We start from the raw sequence: 18,277 nt of genomic DNA, 5'->3' as shown, positions 1-18,277 counted from the left end.
AACTATAGTGAATCGAAAGAGCCCCACACGGCTTCACTATAGCAAGATACAAACAACAAGATTACAAAATAATGGATAGTAACTTGACACAAAATATCCTAGAATCGAAGAACCCTAACATGAAGATTAGGACCCTAAGACTAAAAGATATTTACACCAAATTCTTACTTGAATCAAGAGGAACTCATGAACCTCAAGACCCCCAAGTTTCTAGCCAAAGAACAACAAAAGCGTTACCACACTTTGTTGTCTAGTTTTGGGTTCACTCTCAAGAACAAGAGGGAGAAGTTCTCAAAATATTACAAGACTTGTGTTTCTTCAATAATAGGAATGAACTAAAGCAAGACTAGCCCTATTACATGGCTTATATAGTCACTTAGAAAGGAGGGACAAAGACCAAATTACCCTTGGCATTTAAGGTGGTGGGTTTGGGATGTCTTGGTGGGCCTCTTTATATTTTATTAAATATAGGCCCTTAGATGGGCTCACAAGGGCCTCACACATGGCCAAGAATGTGAACAAGGCTTGGAGTCGTTGCAACTCACGTGCTTGGCTTCGTGTGAAAGGTCTCGAGCTAGGAATTCCCGTATCATCCTCTCCATCTTGAAGGGAATTTGTCCTCAAATTCGGATCATGGCCATCCTCCACCGTTTCCCCCCGAGAGAGATCACACACGTTGAAAGTGTTGTGCACTTGATATTCCGGGGGTAGATCAATCTTGTAGGCATTGTCGTTGATCCTTTCTAATACTTGGAACTGGCCATCACCCCGTGGCATCAACTTAGCATTCCTTTGAGACGGGAATCTATCCTTCCTTAGGTGCACCCACACCCAATCTCCCGGTTCAATAATGAGCTTTCTTCTTCCTTTGTTGGCTCGCCTCACAACTTCTTGGTTTTTCTTCTCCAACCGCAACCTCACCTTCTCATGTAGCTTTTTCATGATCTCGGCCCGTTTGCTTTCATCTAAGCTTATCACAAGATCACTTGGCAAAGGGGTTAAATCCAAATGGGTGAGGGGGTTGATGCCGTATACACACTCAAAGGGTGTCATCCCCATGCTCGAGTGTATAACTCGATTATAAGCAAACTCAATCAACGGTAAGTGATCCTCCCAAGAAGTCGTTTTTCCTTTAACCATGGACCGTAGCATAGACCCTAAGGTCCTATTTACTACTTCCATTTGGCCATCGGTTTGTGGGTGGCATGAAGTCGAAAACAACAACTTAGTACCGAGTCTACCCCACATGGACTTCCAAAAGTGGCTTAGGAATTTAGAATCCCTATCACTCACTATGGTCCTCGGAACACCATGAATTTTTATAACATTATCAACAAACAAAGAGGCTACGCTAGGTGCATCATCACATTTAGAACAAGGAATAAAGTGAGCCATCTTGGAAAACCGATCCACCACGACAAAAATACTATCCCGCCCCCTTCTAGTCCTTGGCAATCCCAACACGAAGTCCATTGATATGTCAAGCCAAGGACGCAAAGGGGTGGACAATGGGGTGTACAACCCGTGGGGTTAGAGCCGTGACTTGGCTCTTTTTCACTCAACACATTGGCCGCAAATCCAGGCCACATCCTTGTGCATTCTAGGCTAATAAAATTGTTCTTCCAAAATTCTGAGGGTCTTCTCGACCCCAAAATGGCCCATTAGACCGCCATTGTGTGCTTTCCTCACAAATAATTCTCTCTACGAACTTGAGGGAACACACAATCGTCTACCTTTAAACAAGTATCCATCAAATTTGGTATAGGGATGGGAACCCCTATCCGTAACCCACCTATCCCTTTCCAACTCTTTACTTTTCCTATAGATAGGAGTGAAGTGAGGGTCCTCGGGATATAAAGACTTGAGGCTTTCAAACCCCATCAACTTAGACGACAAAGTAGACACAAGCACATGTTTTTGGGACAAAGCATCGGCAACCACATTGTCTTTACCTTTTTTGTATTGAATAACATAACAGAAAGTTTCAAGAAATTCAATCCATTTGGTATGCCGCCGGTTAAGCTTGTCTTGTGCCGTAGATGCTTCAAGGATTCATGATCCATTCGTATCACGAATTCTTTAGGACACAAATAATGTTGCCAAGTGGCCAAGGCTCTAATCAAGGCATACAACTCTAAATCGTACGTAGAGTAGTTTAGAGTTGCTCCTTTGAGCTTTTCACTAAAGTAGGCAATAGGCTTCAATTCTTGCATTAAAACCGCGCCTATGCCGACTTTGCTTGCATCACATTCGACCTCAAAAGTCTTGTCAAAATTTCGCAATTGTAGCAAAGGGGCCGAGATGAGCATAGCTTTCAAGTCCTTGAAGGCCTTAGCTTGTTCATCTCCCCACTTGAAAAGCCGATCCTTTTTAATACTTCAGTCAAGGGGGCGGCAATGGTGCTAAATCCTTTGACAAAACGTCTATAAAAACTAGCCAACCCATGGAAGCTTCTCACTTCACCTACGGTTTTGGGAGTTGGCCAATTTTTAATGGCGTCAATCTTAGATTCATCCACTTTGACCCCTCTTGAGCTCACCACAAACCCAAGAAATACAACCTCATGGACACCAAAAGAACACTTTTCTAGATTAGCATATAACTTCTCCTTTCAGAGGACATCAAACACACATTGTAAATGTTTAACATGCTCATCTAAGGACTTACTATACACCAATACATCATCAAAATAAACAACAACAAATTTTTCGATAAATGGCTTCATCACATGATTCATTAGCCTCATGAAAGTACTTGGAGCGTTTGTTAGGCCGAATGGCATAACCATCCATTCATAGAGACCGAATTTGGTCTTGAAGACAGTTTTCCATTCATCACCCGATTGCATACAAATTTGGTGATAGCCACTCCTCAAATCAATTTTAGAAAACAAACACGAACCACTCAATTCATCAAGAATATCATCTAACCTAGGAATAGGGTGACGATATTTTACCGTTATCTTGTTGATGGCTCGGCAATCAACGCACATACGCCAAGTCCCATCTTTCTTGGGAACTAGTAGCATCGGAACCGCACAAGGGCTCATACTCTCCTTGATATATCCTTTGTTGAGGAGTTCCTCAACTTGGCGTTGCAATTCCTTGGTATCCATCGGGTTGCTCCTATAAGCCGGTTTGTTGGGAAATTGTGAACCCGGCACAAAATCTATTTAGTGCTCAATTCCCCAAAGTGGGGGCAATCCTTGCGGTAATTCCTTTGGGAAGACATCCTCGTAATCCTGCAAAATATGAGAAATAGGAGGAGAAATGGAAATGTTAGTGGCGTTAGTGTTAAAACAATGAGCCAAGAGAAGCATCAGAGTGTCCTCGTCATGATCCACAAATAATTCTTTCCTCCTAGCCATCATCACCACACTTCCTTGCCCCTTAGAAATTAGGATCCCCTCGGTTTCCCCTACTCCCTCACTGTCGGCCTTCTTTCCCTTTTCCCTCAATTCCTGCATCTTTTGGTATAATTCATTCACTTGGGAAGGCAATAATGGATGAAGAGCGACCTTTCGGCCATCCTTCTCAAGTGTATACTGATTGGACCTTCCATCATGTTTGGTCGACCTATCGTATTGCCAAGGCCTTCCTAACAACAAGTGACAAGCTTGCATTGGTATCACATCACAAAGCACCTCGTCATGGTAGTTGGCTACCTTAAAACGTATCACACATTGCCTTGTGACCTTTAACTCGCCACATTCATTCAACCATTGCAACTTGTAAGGACTAGTGTGAGGTGTAGTCGGCAATTTCAAGAAGTTCACCATTGCAACACTAACCACATTCGCACAACTTCCACTGTCTATCACCATAGTACACACACTTCCCTTCACAAGACATTTAGTATGGAATAAATTCTCCCATTGGTTAGGGTCATCTATCACCTTACTAATCATGGCACGCCTCACTACAAAATTTGGAACCACGCACTCCCCTTCTTGCGGATAAGCATCCTCACAATCATCATCATCATGTGGCTCATTTTTGGGTTTCTCTCCATCTTGAGGCTCGGCCTCATTCTCTTCATTTTTAAGACCCACTTCCTCACCAAGGTAATACAATCTCCCTTCCCTTAGGATCACATTGTGCCGGTTTGGACATTCATTGGCTTTATGTCCCCAACCTTGGCACTTGAAACATTGGAACCCTTTAGGATTAGGGTACTTGTGAGCTTCTTGTCGGGGAGGAAATTTATGGACTGTTTTAGGCTCGGAAAGCCTTGTAGTGGTGGGTTGGTCCTTGTTTTTGGGCCAACCCGAAGATGGTTGAACCCTATCTTTGCTCCTCGGCCAACTCGAGGTTGATGGTCCCTTTGCCTTGAACGACGACCTCTCTTTAAGCTCCCTTTCAATCTCAAGAGCCGCTTGGAAAATCCCTTCAACAATATCAAACTTGTGAAGCGTCAAATGAGTGAAGATCTCTTTGTTCAACCTACACTTGAACCGAATGATGTCATGGCCAATTTGTTCTCCCCGATGATCAAGCTTCAACATGAGTTGTTGAAACTCGTCATAGTATGCCATAACACTTCGATTCCCTTGTCGCAAATTGTACAACCTAGCAAGCAACTCATGACGATAACTTTTGGAAAGATACCATTGCCTTATTAGGTACCTCAACCGAAACCATGGTGGTGGTTGTCCCTCTACCAACTCGTTGCTGAACCGCTTGACGTATTCCCACCAAGTGTTAGCATAGCCTTCAAAATGAGCTATGGCATAACAGCTCTTCTTCTCCTCCGAGATATCATTCACTTGAAATATTTCATCACACGCCGACTCCCAAGCAAGATACACCTCGGGGTCACTTTTACCCTTAAAGATAGGTAGGCTCAATTTGATGGTATTGATGCCTACGTCTCTCTCTAGGTGTCCGTTTCTCCTTTCTCCATATCCTCAGTATCTCCTTGGATCCACACGACCTCCTCTCATCTCTTCCTCCCTCATGTAGGCATCGTTAAAGGCTCCATACCCTTCATAATCCTCTCTACCATATTCCTCAAGGTGGACGGGTCGATTTTCGAAATTTGGAACTTAATTCAAAGGAATTGGATTTTGTGGAGGTGGTGGTCTTTGGTTTAGTGGAGCTTGGAAGGGGGGGTTAGGATTTTGTGGAGGCATTTGACGTCCGAGTACCTCTTGTGGAACTTGAGACATTTGGGAATGGGTTGGTCTATTGGAGTCTCGGTTTAGAGGGTTATAAGTGGTTTGGCTTGCGGCATTTAGTGGAGCTAGTGAAGGATTTGACAATTGTGGCCATGTTTCGGGAATAACGGTGGTGGAGGAATTTCTATCATGTCCACTTGACGAAACATGTCGAGGAGTAAAAGGAAGAGAGTTCCTTTGAAGGTATCACCTACACAAACAACAAACAAGTTAGTTTAAAACCTCTCCTCACTAGTTTAAAACCTCTCCTCACTCACACTCTCTAGGTTCACTCACACTCGAGCTCCACAAGTGTTGTAGATTGGCTAGTAACCCGTGAATCCTTAAGGTATGAGTATGCTCTTGTCTGGAATGGATTCTTATTTGAAACTCAAAGAATTCTCGTCGGACTAGAGCCAAGAGTTACAACGTATTCAAACGATAAAAGCACACAAACAAACGTTGACACGAACACAAAGCTTCAAAGGACTATTGACAAGCTCGTAGGAATGTACTAGTTTGTTAATTAGTTCTCAAGTCAATTAGATGAAATTAGGAATCAATAATTAGAAATTAGAACATCCAAATTTGAGCTTAATTATTATGTGAAAAGTAACTAGGGTGACGTGGTAGCATGTCATTGGCCACGGGTCCACATACGTTGTTCATCAACTTGAAGCCTTGGTCCCTTTATACCATGTGTAATGGATGACTTGTTATTGGGAGGGAAACATAAAGTTTCGTAAAAAAAAAAAGTTTTCAACTTTTTCAAACTTAAAAGGTGGTATTTGACCTTACTAGTTCCACAAGACAAGGTTCTTTGTTTTAAGGGAAAAGTGGTTGTCAAGTCTAGAAAGGTGATGTCGGCAAGTCTTCTCACAAACAACTTTTTTAATTTTGTCTTGCAACCTTTTTAGATCTATTGCTCTTTTAAGACATAAGATGAAGATAAACTTTTAAGATGAACACAACATCAACACCTTCAAGAACAAAACAACAATACACCACAATGGCACTCCAACATCCAACACAAGCCAAACTCAAGGCCACTTCAAGTTTTCACAACAACAAGTCTCTTCTTATTAAGCTCAACTTTAGATTTAGACACTTTTTTTTTTGTGTCGGTGAGGAAGAGACCAACACAAGAAACAAACTAAACAAGTAAAATCTTTCGTAGATCTACAACCAATTTTCAACCAAAATGTTCAAGAACACACTTTTTGGTAAGAGCTTCCCAAGATTGGTTTTGTAAGAACAAAACCAAGCCTTGAGCTTTAATACCAAATGATACAAAAGATCAAACTTACAACAAAGAATCAAGAGAACAACAAGAATAACATCACTAGAGAATCAAAGGCCCCACTCGGCTTCTCTAGGTTTTCAAGGCAACAACGACAATATTCAACAAGATGGATAAATAACACAAGATTGCAATAACTATAGTGAATCGAAAGAGCCCCACATGGCTTCACTATAGCAAGATACAAACAACAAGATTACAAAATAATGGATAGTAACTTGACACAAAATATCCTAGAATCTAAGAACCCTAACATGAAGATTAGGACCCTAAGACTAAAAGATATTTATACCAAATTCTTACTTGAATCAAGAGGAACTCATGAACCTCAAGACCCCCAAGTTTCTAGCCAAAGAACAACAAAAGTGTTACTACACTTTGTTGTCTAGTTTTGGGGTCACTCTCAAGAATAAGAGAGAGAAGTTCTCAAAATATTACAAGACTTGTATTTCTTCAATAATAGGAATGAACTAAAGCAAGACTAGCCCTATTACATGGCTTATATAGTCACTTAGAAAGGAGGGACAAAGACCAAATTACCCTTGGCATTTAAGGGGGTGGGTTTGGGGTGTCTTGGTGGGCCTCTTTACATTTTATTAAATATAGGCCCTTAGATGGGCTCACAAGGGCCTCACACATGACCAAGAATGTGAACAAGGCTTGGAGTCGTTGCAACTCACGTGCTTGGCTTCGTGTCAAAAGGTCTCGAGCTAGGAATTCCCATATCAGTTGGGGTAGGCTCCGATGGTCTTAAAACAATATTATTGTCAAGAGGATCCCCGGGGACAATAGCCCAATGATCAAACACCGAAAGCCAAAACATCTTCTTTTCCTTCAAGGCCTCATTGAAACGAAACGACTCAATAACAGGTAAATGAGCCTAGACAAAGAAGACTCAAAGTCAATAACATCATAATCCACAAGGGTTCTATGTAATATAAGAAATCGAACCTTGATGACAGAAAGAGTCCCTGGTTGATGAGCTTCTGCAGTACTAATAACTGCTCCCCTTTTGCAAGCCAATAACCTGCCTATCACATCAACATAATCTCTGGATGTTTGTATCTGAAGCAAGATTTCAGAAAATTAGTCCTACTTTCACTAAAGAAAACACCCCCTTCTTCTCTTACATCGTTCTAAAGAGCTTAATCAACACTTTATCAACAAAATGCATTCAAAAAATAAGCTCCAAACAATACCTCCACATAATACACAGGTTCCATAAATCTGGGCATAGCCAAAAGGAAAGCAGAGTGCGCTGCATGCTGTACACATCGTCGAATCTCACTCATTCCACGATCCGATGACTCAGGTGCAATCAATGCATCAACTATTCTGAATTTAACATTTCTAATAGGCTCATCACAGAAGGGTCCTTCTTGAGATCCCCACTGAAACCTGTCAAAATTTTGTCAGTGAAAAAACGTGGCCAGGACGAAAACCACAGAACTAAGAAATTCAAGTTACCCGTCAACAATATTCTTTCAAAGCATTCAATATGATCTTGTCCACTCCAATTGAGAGTGTATCATACAATAAGATGTTAGGTTCATCAAGTTCCGTTCTAGCCCAATCTATGCTTACGACATTATTTTCAATGTCATCAGCATGTCCTGTCTCCAGCGGTTCAGAAATCTACAAGAAATATAAGTGAGCAAGGTGAAGCAGGCCAGTAATAAAAAGCATTTAACTGATTATCTCACCATGGTGATTCTATTTCTCCTGTTTGGTGTTTCAGCAGGAGAATTCATTGAAGACGAACCCATTACAGTTTCGCGGAATGACACAACTTGATCAGCCACCTAGATATTGCCCACACAAGAAAAAAGTGCCTCGATATGAATTAAGTTTGATAATCATTCCTTTCTTGTCAAGGGAAATTTGTCTAACATCCTCCATTATGAATTTTAGGTACAATTCACCAGTACCTGATATCGTGCATACACCGGACTTTTCAACCCTTAGGGTTGCTATGGGATAACTCCTGATGATTTTTCTAAGACCCTCTGAGATATCATCTAAAGTCCAACCATTCAACAGGGAAAATGCAATTTTCACTACGGGAAAAGTATTGAATTGCAGCAGCCTAAATTTGTACGCATCCTCATCAGATTCCAAATTACAAAGACTAGCAGTTTTCTCGATTGCATCATCCACTCCTCCAATCAGAACCAAAGAACCTGGAGTAGCCTTACTTACGGGTATCTTGCAACATGCTTGCAATACCCACAACTTTGTGACTTTTACTGTCATAAGCTCGTTTAGTTTGTCCTCCGCTCTCAAAACACGCACTGTGTGCCCAGTCATGATCTTTCCACTGTAGACCCTACCTAAAACCCCACTATGGATATACATCCCAGTCACATTAACCATCAGAGGGCCAGTGGAATCCGAATCTTCCATTGCTTTGTAAATGACTGAATTCTTTGGACCAGTGTATATGTGCTCCACTTTTCTAATTGCAGCATCTTTAGCAGACGGAATGTGATGAACCAACATATCAGTAAACCCAGTGTCGACGACAAAAACAGCATCTATCTCCTGGTTGCCAGTTACTTTCCTATACGCTTCGTAGACAGACTCAAGAACGCACTGAACAAAAGATTTTCGACCCCATTTGCATGTGGTGTCTTGCTAAAACTTCTTGTGTCATTATCAAAGTAGAAGGCTCCCCAAAGCTGTGAAGCCAACTCGTTGGCATCCATGTCAATTTTGTGAAGCTTCACATACAGTTTGGCAAAAGACTGCAGCGTGAAAAACCATGCATCTTTTGCACTTGCAAAACAGACATTCCCTAACGCAGGATCAATTACTTCTGAATTTCCTGTTGTGGACGAGGCAGCTATAATTTGATCGTTGACAGTTTCAACTATGTGCTTTAATTTGAAGTAGGCGTCCTTTGGTGTCAATTTAAGCTTTGTTATCAATCTGTCAACCTAAAAGGACAATAAAAATTAGTAGAGGAAACAAAATTGTCTCAACATTACCCGACTCTTCATCAGTTTTATGTGATAGACAAGATACCTTGTTGATCACAAGAACAATCAGAATACATTTTTGAATCGCATGTCGAATGGCCCTTTCCGTGTTTACCTTTTACAAAACGGCACAATAAACAAATGTTAGATGCTCATACATATCATCTACAAGTGAATTAGTCGCAGGAGTAAGAGGAAATTTACCATCACTCCTTGGACAGCATCAACGAGTAAAATTGCACCATCCGCAAGTCTTAGAGCAAATGTCATCTCATCTGAGAAGTCAACATGACCGGGGCAATCCAAAATGTTACAAAGATAAGATGTTGAATCGTTGTAGCTCAGAATAAGCGAGGCAAGGTGAAGCCGGTATGATAACCTTGTATCGCTATAAATCCTTTTGTATGGAGTACAAATGCGTCTCTCATTGATTTGCTCAAGTGTAGATACATGGTGGACATATGACATCATCGCACGTACAAATGCAGTCTTTCCATGACACCAGTGCCCCACTAAAGCAACATTTCGAATCAAAGCCGGATTTGACATCACATCCAAGAGGTATCGATCAGACACCATCCCATCTTCATTCTCTAACTCAATTTGAGGATGCTCGTTGTCTTCCCTCTCTAACTCAATTTCAAGATGCTCCTCATCTTCACTCTCTAAATCACTTTCGGCATAAAGAGGATTACCAAACCCATCTGTCCAGCTTTCATCCCCATTTGCATCATACAACTGGTGTTCATCCATAGCTCTTTAATGCCGTGTTAAATATAAATATTAGTACCTGAGGTTACCGAAGGAATAAAAGAAACAAAAGAAAACAAGAGAAAAAGAAGCAAATGATAGAAGAAACAAGGCAGAATCCGAGAAAGAGAAGGAAAATACCAATAGGCTGGAATTATTAATTACGTTTAGCAAAGGGCTTATCCATTTAATAAATTGGATAATGGAAGGGACAAGTTGCAGCCCAGGCAAAGAAAAAGGAGCATAGAATAAGAAGAAACTTGACCAAGCAAGAAAAGGGGAGGAGTTGAATACAAGAGACAATATCTTTGATTAAGATTAAAAGGAACAATCTCAATAGACCAAGATCCAATTTCAGGTCATTTCTTGGTGAACATGATCTGCCATAATCCCTTTGACGATCAAAGACGAGCAAAATGACAAACAACAAAACAAAAAGGCTAAAAAAAAAAAAAAGAACAACAACAAGAACAAGACACAAGGTCCAGGATATCTCAAGGGACACATGTAGACTAGCATGATCGAACTCAACCATGTGATCAAATTCTCACAAGATCATCAGAAACTTCACATAAAGCACATAATAGAACCAGCAAGGGAGTTGAAACCACAAAAAGAATATCAAAGCTGATCTCAGAAGAACTACTGATCCAACTGACAAACAGGGAAATAGCACACGCCCCAACACTCAAACACAAGAATCCTACACCATCAAAAACCAAAAAAATCACAAAAGACGAGCACAAATCCATCAAGCTCAGCCACGTGAATCCGATAAGGCTAAAGATGAGGAAAACCAAGACTTATCAACAGATGAAGAACCAAGTACTGAGTAAGAGGAAGATGAAAGTAGTGATGAGGAAGAATATGAAAGTGTGGAACAAAGCTCTGAAGATGATGAGGAAGAGACAAACAAACAGATAGAAAGACACAACTCAAAACTACCTCCAAACATAGAAATGCAACAAGCCTTTCCCTCAGAGGACAGTCCTAGAGGATCCAGTATTAGAGGATTCTTGTGTGGAGCTAATAGAGGAGGTGGTAAAACAAAGTATCAGACATCCAGTATTAGTGTTCAAACTAGAGGATCCAATGTATATTCTTTACAATGATTAAGTCTATCATGTGGAGCATCAGATGCATCCATAACATGGTGTATTTGATAGATTAAAACAACTCAAAATTACTCACAATCTTCTTTCATTGCCATCTTGGAGCCTTTTAGTAAAAGAAGCAAATTTGACGGTTTCAAAAGGAAAATGGGTTAGAAATTTGCTTATACCAACATCAATAACAAAATTTGGCTCTTCTGTGGTCAACATCATGAATGTGAAATATTAGAATACAAGGAACAGCATGTCACTTGCAATCAAATGCCAAGATGAGACAGTCAAGATAACCATTGTATATGCTAAATGCGACGAGCATTTGAGAGAAGTATTGTGGGAGGACTTAAAAATGCCTTGGGTTTTAATGATAAATCTTGGATGGCTATAGAAGATTTTGATTGTATTTCATCTCCAGAGGGAACGAACACAAGGTGTTCTAAATTTAAAGCTCTTTAACACCATACTTTCAAGGTATTCACAAGGTGGTATCCCCTATCATACTGGTTTCTTACTTAAGGTAGATCCATCACAAACAACATTATGCTCAACCAGGAGCCGGTTCATGATATTAAAAAACCAAATTTTAATCGTAATGTAGTCATGAAATTAAACAAGACAAAGGATTTTGATAGAGTTTCTTGGAAATATCTTATCAGTGTTATGAGGAAATTTGTTTCTCGGAATGTTGGATAGACATGATCCGGAGACACCTAGCTAATAATTGGTAATTTATTAACATTAATAGTACCAAACATGGGTTTTTAAAATCGGGAAGAGGAATAAAACAAGGTGATTCCCTCTCCTCTTCCTATTTATTATTGGAGCAGAAATTTTTACCAGATTAACATATCAACTCAAAGAGAAGGATTTTATCAACTATTCAGTAGATAGAAGTACGACAATCACGCACCTTAGCTATGATGAACAACATCAGCAAATATTAGAAGAGTTCTGGAAAACTGGTTAACAAGAGCAAATCTTGCTTTCTAGTAGCCCCAAACCCTCTCATTTCATTATCCAGGATATTAAACATATTGTTGGTTATTCACACTCTAATTTCCCCTTCACATATTTTTGGAGTCCAGTCTATTTAAGGAAGAAAAAAAATATTTGTTTTGGTGATCTACCAGACGGGAGAGGCGACCAAAGGAAGCTGGTTCACCTTCTCTCCTCCCTTACAACATAGGTCGTTCCAATCCCGGATGAAAATATTCCAAAACGGAATTGGAAATCTTTATTGGACCGTGATAGCCAGCTAAAACTTAACGGGGTTGAAGCATCTTCTTGGAATCACTAAGGATATCTCTAAATAGCTTCCAGAATCCTAAGTTGGCAGTGTAAGACATAGTTTCGAGACAAGAAACTATGATCAAATCAGTTCTTCACTCTCTTCCAATTCACCTTCTCTAAATAGCTTCCAGAATCCAAAGTTGGCAGCGAAAGATGCTCTCATTGGAGGCAAGAAACTATGATCAGGGCTGGTTACATATAAGAATATAGATTTTTTGTCCCGCCAACAAAGAAGTCATCCTTGACGATTTCCCAAATCAGCTCTTCACTCTCTTCCAATTCATCTTCTCTCTATTCTGAAGCATCTTAAAACTACTATCTCCCAAAGAAATATATATTACCAATTTCTTCTAGGAAAAAGAAAATGCTAAGAATAAATATCACTGGAAAGCCTGGAATGATCTATGCTCCCCAACTACAGACGGAGGTGCAGGTTGCAGATCAATCAGTGATATTAGCCTTTCTGCTAGACACAAGGTTTGGTGGAACTTTAGAACCAAACCATCTCTATTAAATCAATTCCTTGAGCTAAATATTGCACTAGAACTCATGCAGTTACCAAAAAGTGGAGGGCAGACAATCACACACATGGAAAAGATTGATGGATATGAAAGACAAATATTAGCAGCACATTGTTTGGAAATTTGCCAATAGAGAAAGCTCATTCCGGAGGGACAACTGGACGAGAAAGGGAGCCCTATCTCATTTTCTTCATCAGCATAGCAACTCAAAATCACCAAGGTTTAAGAATTCATGGAACATGGAACATGGACTATCAGAAAACTACAGAACAAAGTCCCACCACACTTGGCTTCACACATTCAGAACTTGAAGATCTATTATGTACAAAAGGACATATTTCTTTAAGAATGTTAGGAGGAACATCAAGTGTATTACTTAAGGCAAACTTGGATACTCTAATAACAAATTAAATACTGATGGTTGAAACAAAGTAAACACAGGCAGTGGAGGAGGAGGAGGATGCTTAGAAACAATGAAGGGCACATGACCATGGTGTATGCTTCATACTGTGGCACTTGTAGTAATAATTTTGCTGAGGCAAGTGCTATCCTTAAGGGGCTGGAATGGTTTGCTATTACACCATGGTTTGACCATGGTGTATGCTTCATACTTTGGCACTTTCATGTTTTTCATTGAATTTGACTCAATGATCATTGCTGGCATGATAAATGGAAAGGTCGACATCTCATGGAATGTATCCGAAACCATTCGAAAGATTAAAAACATCAAGAATCAAGTCGACTTAAGTTTGTCCACTATTACAGAGAGGCTAGCAACAATGCAGAATAATTGGCTAATTTTGGAGAAACAAGAAGCACATTAAACCCGAATACCCCTAAAACAAGAATAGAAAACCCCAATACCCCATAAGGTAAAATGCAGAACAACCAAACAAGAAAAAGAGAACCACATAATGTAATTTTGTGATATCAGTCAGAAAACATGAAAAAAATGCATAAAAAAGAAGCTGAAAGAGAAAAGCCCTCTGTTAAACAACAACCATACAAGAAAACTAAAAACCCAAATACTCCTAAAAACAACTAAATACAATCACCTTAAACTTAACTAATAGAGAAGTACTTAAATAGTATCAGTTCTCAAAACAAAGTAAAATGCATAAAAAAAGCTCAAAGACAAAAAACCCATTATTAAACAACAACAACATACCCAGTGTATTTCCACAGAGTGGGGTCTCAGGAGAGTAAAGTATACGCAGTCCATACCATTTTCGATAGACCCCCGGGACCAGGACAAAAAAGTATAAAAAGACGTAATATATAAAAAAAAAAAGAAGATGGAATAATACACTAATAGAGAATAACAGAAACAAGCCACCCACAGTAATACTATAAACTATCTATCCAAAATCACAAACATCACCAAAACACCCAGAACAGGAAACTATAATACTCCAAAAAACAACTAAAATACAAGCAGTTTAAACTAACAAAGAAGAAGACACTTACGCAATATCAGTTCTCAAACAAAGTAAAATGCATAAAAAAGGTTGAAAGAGTTGGGAAAAATCGACTATTTTTCCCGCCCCTTTCGGACCGTTTTCAAGCAGAAAATAACAGAGAAATTAAAGAGAATAACAACACAAAGATTTAACGTGGAAAACTCTCCAATTGGAGAAAAACCACGGGCCTCCCAGAAAAATATTTACTATATGGAAATTATTACACCATACAATACACAATATTTTTCTCACACACCCTCACTTCCTAAAATACTATCCAAGAGAATTATCTCTAAACCTCTTTAATAGTAAACAAGGAAATGAATATTTTTGTGTGTGTTAAACAATGAATGAGGTGGAGTTTATTTATAACTCTCAACCTCCTCCCAACCAAAGTAAATTTCCGATGTGGGATTTTCTTTCTTCAAAACAAACTTCAACAAATCTCCACCTTTTGAAGAGAAGAAAATGCAATCCGTTGGCCTTTTATAGTTGTCCAGCTACACATAACAAAATCAGTTCTCCACATGACTCTAAACTCGGCCAATCATATGTAACTGCAACTTCTACATTGTCTGCTACTGACTATCATAATTCTAAATTCAAGAATTATCATACCCCCACCATAAAGAGTACGTCCACTCAGATTGAAAAACCAATCCAAGAATTTTCACTTGAAATCACTTCCTAATTTCAAGAATTTCATTTTCGGCACATGTCAAAAAAACTGCTAATAACTTATGGTGCAACTCTCTTGTTGATTTCTTGAGATTCATTAGCCATCGACATCCTTTCCACCACACACCTTGCATCACCTATCAACTAATGCCCATGTGCAAACTTGTGGACCAGCTACCAATTAAACATCCTCTTCCATGGCAATTCTAAAGGTAGCATTCATGCCATGAGGATTTTCATCTTTCTTACAAAGAAATATCATCCCACTATTGTAGGGAGACAACATTGGCAGCATTTTCTTTGGAGCTTCTAGCCGAACTAGCCCCATTATTTGGACAATTATTTTTGACATGTCTCGGTTGTTTACAATTCCAGCAGATGACCTTCTTCTTAGAGCTTTGCTTCCATTTTCCTTTAACAACAAGAGCTGAATCTTCTAGAGATTTTTCATCTCCATTCTTCAATCTTTTTTCCTCAGAAATCAATTTGCTTGTCACTTCTACGAAAATCACAGTTTTCTTCCCATATATTAAAATGGGTTGCATGTGCTTATAGGAAGATGGAAGAAACCAGATGAGTCGAAGTGCCTTGTCTTCATCATTAATTTTCACTCCAATAGATTCCAATTCAGAAACAATCCCATTCAAGACACTCAGATGATCAGAAATAGTTGTACCTTCAGCCATTTGCAATTTATGAAATTGCTCCTTCAAATATAACCTATTTGAAATACTTTTGGTTTGGTACAATTCTTCAAGTTTCTCCCACAACTCCTTTGTTGTAGACAATCCAATCACATTAGCAAGAACATTTTTAGCTAAATACAAGCGAATTTGACTTGCCGCTTTCATGTCTAGCTCTTCCCATTCTTCATCACTAATTTTGGATTTTTCTGAGTCTTTACTGCTTTCAGATTTTTCTGAATCTTTATTACCTTTTTCGCTAGTTGGTCTCTCTTTCAATGCCTTGTGTAATCCAGATTGGATTAACACATCCTTGACTTGCACTTGCCACACGCCAAAATTAATTCTCCCATCAAATTTCTCAATCTCAAATTTTGTCCCTATCTTGTTTATCAGTACTAATAAATGGATAATAGTAATGTAAAGTACCCACTAAATTAGTTCTCTCAGGAAAGAGAGGTGGATCACAAGGGATACACTTAAGTACCAAATCTTTCCTTAGCCAGAACCTCTGAAGATTGTACTTATTCCCACTATTACCAAATATACAAGTACCCTAAAGTAACTCCACCAGAATAACAAACTCTACCGGAATCAGACTCTACTTGCTACTCCACCGGGACGAAACTTCTGCTTGAGAACAATAATTCTAATTCAAAATTTTTTTCTGATGTGGAAGATCAGATACAGCTGCAACCACAGAGCATACTAAAATTTCAAAAGAATTATTCCACATCGAAGGCTCTGATACCACTTGTTGGGAAAAATCGACTATTTTTCCCGTCCCTTCCGGACCGCTTTCAAGAAAAAAATAACAGAGAAATTAAGAAAAATAACAACACAAAGATTTAACGTAGAAAACACCCCAATTGGAGAAAAACCACGGGCCTCCTAGAAAAATATTCACTATATGAAAATTATTACACCATACAATACACAATATTTTTCTCACACACCCTCACTTCCTAAAATATTATTCTCAAAGAGATTTCCAAGAGAATTATCTCTAAACCTCTTTAATAGTAAACAACTCTAAACCTCTTTAATAGTAAACAAGAAAATGAATATTTTTGTGTGTGTTAAACAATGAAGGAGGTGGACTTTATTTATAACTCCCAACCAAAGTAAATTTCTGATGTGAGATTTTCTTTCTTCAAAACAAACTTGAACAGAAAGACAAAAGACCCACTATTAAACAACAACCAAACAATAACTCATAGAGTGGAGTCTGGGGAGGGTAAAATGTATGCAGTACCCCAGATAGAAGTAGAGAGGCTGTTCCCAAAAACCCTCAGATCAAGTGTAGCAAATTCAGGTACAAAGAAAAGGAAAATGGTGAAGAAAATATGACAACTAATCAGCTACAAATTAAAATAGTGAGGTAATCGAAACACAATAAACAATAGCAATGACAGATATCTACGGCTAAACAACAATTAAATATGAAAAATAAAATCCAATACTCCTAAAAACAACCAAAAATATGAACATTAAACTAACAAGAAGAGCTACTTACTTACTGTCAATGGGAGTGATTTTTGGAGCGAAATAGAGGTGACTGATGCTCTGTTCTGCGCAAATAGCTTACCATATCGGTAGAAATGACGTTGGTTTTTTTCAGAGGTGAAAAAAGTGTCCCCCCGAGCGTACGTATTTTACTATCAACATTCCTTTTCTTGCATATACAAGGGTCAATCATTTTTAATTCAGAAGTGGGTCAAAACTACTCTAGATTATTTGAAACACTACAAAAATATCTTTCATTTGTTTTTTTAGCTAGTGCCACCACCACACCATGTGAAAAAAAATTGCCACATGTCCAGTGCTCAGCATCTCATTTATGAAAAAAGATTAAAACTATTCCTGAACTATTCAAAATAAAGCCAAAAATACCTCTGTATTTATTTTTTGACTCACAAATACTCTACTTTAATGAAATGCCACTTAGCACATAATGTGAAAAAAAAATTACCACATGCAGCAACATCCCATTTAATGCTCGACCGATCCACTTAATCATACAACTTAACATACTAATTAATACTTGTACCTGAGCCATCTTTAAAAAAAATCCAACACTTCTTGATTTAAACTTTAACCCCCCCCCCCCCCACACACCCCGAGATTTTGACGAAAAAGAAAGTCCTTAGTACATGAATTGAATTCTCACATATTTTTTGACATGATAAAGATGGATCGAATTTCAACTCATGTACTAAGGGCTTTGTTTTCTTCCAAAATACTTTGTTTGCACTGACTTTTTTCAGGAGAGATCAAGTGAAATGAGGGGTGGATCAATTTTTACCCATGGGTTGATATTTTGAAGATGAGTCGAGTACGTGTATTAAATGGA

At 38.9% G+C, this 18,277-nt stretch overlaps 1 pseudogene; it reads right to left on the bottom strand.

Annotated features, from left to right (window-relative positions):
* Positions 1 to 7,053: 7,053 nt before the first annotated feature.
* LOC107876359 lies at positions 7,054 to 17,640 on the bottom strand (annotated as a pseudogene).
* Between the last annotated feature and the right edge of the window lie 637 nt (positions 17,641 to 18,277).

The sequence above is a fragment of the Capsicum annuum genome, chromosome 7, assembly GCF_002878395.1.
Source record: "Capsicum annuum cultivar UCD-10X-F1 chromosome 7, UCD10Xv1.1, whole genome shotgun sequence".
Lineage (NCBI taxonomy): Eukaryota > Viridiplantae > Streptophyta > Magnoliopsida > Solanales > Solanaceae > Capsicum > Capsicum annuum.
Note: the sequence above shows the minus strand (reverse complement) of the source record. Positions and strands in the feature narration are given on the sequence as shown.